Source organism: Carex rostrata, chromosome 6, assembly GCF_964058835.1.
Source record: "Carex rostrata chromosome 6, lpCarRost1.2, whole genome shotgun sequence".
Classification (NCBI taxonomy): Eukaryota; Viridiplantae; Streptophyta; class Magnoliopsida; order Poales; family Cyperaceae; genus Carex; species Carex rostrata.
The window spans coordinates 9,066,434-9,070,511 of NC_135923.1; the positions used below are offsets into that span (position 1 = coordinate 9,066,434).

Here is a 4,078-nt window from a genome sequence, read left to right on the forward strand (position 1 = left end):
TATCTCCTGTGCGTATAAGCGTATTTTTTTTTTGTTTTTTTGGAGGAAAACTTATCTATTATCTCAACAAATTTATACTTTTCACGAATCACGAGTTGTTTGACAAATCTAACTCGGAAAGGACAAAAAGGTGGGTCGATGTAATTAAACAGCCACTAGTATAATGATGTGATGTACATGTACTGATGTAATACATGTCCCATCAAGTGATTAATTATCTACTCTTGTTTTTTATTTGTGTTAAGTTAACTATATTTATAGGAAAGATGCTAATCTGACATTAAGCAACTCCAATCTCGTTGGAAGCCTAGATTAGTGATTATCCATTGCATCTACAAAGAGAGAAAAAAAAAACAGAGATTCTTTTGCTTTTATTAAGAAAACACCGCATGGATAATCTATTACTATTATCGTACAGCATTACACTATACCAGAAATCCAGATACCCAACATTAATACACCGACTTATCCCCACCATTCTAGAACCTTGTCGCACACGCAAACAGCAAACTTATTATTCAAACCTAAATCCAACCACACGAGGAAACACACTAATTATATTTAATTAAAACAACAATTGGAAATCCCAAATGAAAAGCAAACCGAACCAGCAAACACCACCAGGGCCCTCAGCCCATTCAATAGCTTATGTTTATCAAAGTATCAAACTAGATAGCAAGAACCAAACCCGGAAGCGATTTGCAGGTCGGGTCACGGATACGACTGCGCCAAACGGGCAAGCAGTGCGAACGCGAGCTTGAGCTCGAGGTAGTTCCGTGCACCTGGTTCACTGAATCAGCAAGCCTTGTAACGGTCAGATCGGTGTCGAAATACTCTCTGAGCTGGGTAATTATCCCATCGGAACCAACGGTCCAGGCGTGCACCCAATAGACCGATGCCCCCAGGTTGGATCCGGTTCCCTCGACGAGAACGGTGGACCCAAAGGCCTCCACGTGGACAGGTTCGAAAACAAAGGAGTCGTCAGGTGCTACACCGGTCAGAAGGTGCATCATGTGCTGGCGCGCCGGGGGGCCATGGAACCACCACTCCAGATCGGGATTGAGGAGCTGGTGAACCGCTGCCACGTCACGGTTGTTGAGCCCCTCGTACAGTCTGAGCACTAGCCACTTGTTCCGATCAGAGTCGGACTCATGTACGGCCTGAAAGGAAGTTAGGTTAGCCAGCTCCTGCTCGAGCCCGAAAGCGGCTCTGCTTTTGAGACCTGTAAGGGGGGAGAACTCAAGAAGAGAGCGCGGGAACTGGAGAGGATTTGTGCTTTGGGAGGTGTTGAGAGAGAAGAGAAGAGAATAGGATAGGAAGGGAAGATGGGGAGGGGATTTATAGGAATTTTGGAGGGGCAGGAACTAGGAAGTGGGCCATTTGGATCCATAAAACATGAGGAGTTAATGGTGCACCTGTTGCAACAGTTTAATGCGCCGACAAGTGAGGCAAGGTACTATAGAATTCGTATCCCCTCAGGTTACCTGACTGAGTAGAATTGAATCGGACGGTTAGAAAATGGATTAGCACGCATCTCAAAGCACAAATAATCCTGGCCCCCGTCATCCCGAATCGCGACCGACTGAGAGTAAATATGATCCGTTCGTTGCAATTTTGTTGAGCCAGGCACCTGGGAGGATACGGATCCAGGTACTGTGGGGGTCGGTGGTCTAGGAATTAAATTATTGACCAGGCCTCTTGTTAGGATCCGCTTCTTAGCGCACGGGAGCTAGTTACCTCCCATGAGTCAAGCCTGAACTTGACCAGTTTACGCTGCACTCGGACTTTGAGCGAAATCTACGGTTTGTAAAAAAATAATGTCAATTATTTATTGGAAAATATTTGGTGCCAGTTGTTACTATCGGATAATTTGGATTACTGTTTTCGGTAAAGTAAAATAAGTTAAAGATAATGGAGAGTAGAGGAAGGGAGGGAGGTGAAGAATAGAAAAGAAAATTAATATATTTAATTTTTTTGTGTTTGGATGATTAATGAGAGAAAATAAATTTAATTTTTTTTTTGTCACATTTCTTGTTTGATTGATTAAAATTTAGAAGGTTAATGAGAAATTTGATGGTTGTTGTAGATTTGTGATAAAAAACTTGTATGAGAATTATATTAGTAAGATATAAAGTTAAACATTTGTGTTATTTTTTTTTAAAATATTTACAACAAAATTTCTTTTCACCTGCTACACTCTAAATTGGAAGGTAAACCGATTATATTAATTACAATGATACAAGATTAAACCTTTCACCTCCTGTATCCTTCATCTCCGATATAATTTTGTCAATCAAACACAATTTGACGGAAAGTTTTCTTTTCTTTCAATTCCCTCCCACCCTCCCTCTACTCTCCATCCAAAACAAGGTGTTAGGCCAGCGGGTGGAAATCTGAAAAGAAACGAGGGAACAAAACATACAAAAGGAAAAGTTAAAGGTTTATTTTTATAAAAGGCAATGGACCATGGCGGAAAGCACTTGCTTTTCCCTTTTACTATTTTCTCGATATTTTCTCGTTACTTTTAAACGTAAAATGAGGAATGGAAAAAAAGAAGCGGCTGCAGGCTTGCTTTTCATTTGTACAGACTATCTTTTTTTTTCTTTTATTATTATTGAAATTTGTAGAGACTATCAACACAAAAGCAACAAGAATACTAGATCTCTAATCAATCCATTTAAGCCGTCCAACCCAATCTAACAAGTTATGGATCTAACTTTTGTTTAATTAGATATAGTTTGGAAACTTTTACTATCTTGACAGCTAAATTTGAGATATAAATTTTCTATAATAAGTTCCGATCTGAACCTCACAAATAATTTTCTGATTTTCAACAATGTTACCTTATCTTCTTTTTTCAGTGAGAAGTTATCTCATCTTCTTATTTTTCATTTTTGTAAAATTGCTTTGTATTATTGATTTTTTTTTTTTGTTAAAAAGGCTATTAAGGATTAAGCCCGTTTTATTGATGTTATACTAGGTGCACCACTAATTGCTCTAAAAACTGAAAATAATCGTAATTAAAAGTAAATAGATGAGTTTAGAGAAATTTGACACGCTTAACGGAGTTCAGGAAAACAAAAACCTACGTCTCTGGGACTTCACAACCTCTAGTGGGTGCGCGTTTCTATTACCCAATACGAAAGAATTACAACTTGTAAACAGTTGAGCCCTTACAATCCAAGCGTGAAGTCAACCGGCCAACTCAAAGATATGAGAATAAGGTCTCAAAGTTTAAGCTATTCAAGATAAACACTCAATATATCACTCTAACCTAATCTAACTCAAGATTAGTGAAGTGGGTTTGAGGTTGTTTGAGGAATTTTTAAGTTTTAAGCTCTCACAACAATGGAGTAACTAAAGCTCTCAGAAAATTACGTTTTAGAAGATTAGGGTCGGCTCAGATGCTTTGGGAAGAAATCTCAAAGCCCTATTTATAGAAACAGCTCAAAAATGAGCTAAATGAGCTAAAACGTTACCAACGTTTTAGTTCAAAATGCGATTTAGGGTTTTAATTTTCTGACAGCTCAGCTAATCGATCAAAACGTTACCAACGATTGTATAACGTTTTGCACTGTAAAATCTTGATAAAAAACATGAATTTCTGAAAGTCAGATTTAATTAAAACGTTACAACTTTTGTTAAACGTTACAACGCTGATTTAACTAAATCGCTGTAACTATTAACAAATGTTACAACGTTTGTAACTTGAATTTTGAATTTGATACAGCTGTACTTAACGTTCAGACATTCCTAAAACATTACAACGTTTCAAGTTGATTCTGTACAGCTGTGCTTCAGTAGTTCTGACAATCCTAAAACGTTACAACATTTATAAAAACGTTATAACGTTTTAAGTTGTTTCTGAGTTTGATCAATCTATTACTTCAGCATTTCTGACAGGCCTAAAACGTTGCAATGTTTTACAAACGTTACCAACGTTTGATTCATGTTTAAACAGCCTCAAACTTACTTTATCAAGCTTCTTATTTTACAATTTGTATTCTTGATAAATGTATTCATGATTTCTTCAGTCCAAGTATTCCATAATGCAATTTCATTTAACTTGAACCTACAT

At 37.5% G+C, this 4,078-nt stretch overlaps 1 pseudogene across 1 annotated transcript; it reads right to left on the minus strand.

The window, feature by feature from the left end:
- Positions 1 to 349: 349 nt before the first annotated feature.
- On the minus strand, positions 350 to 1,356 carry LOC144555586 (wound-induced protein 1 pseudogene; annotated as a pseudogene). Its single transcript, XR_013512069.1, has one exon. The product of XR_013512069.1 is annotated as a wound-induced protein 1 pseudogene (transcript).
- Between the last annotated feature and the right edge of the window lie 2,722 nt (positions 1,357 to 4,078).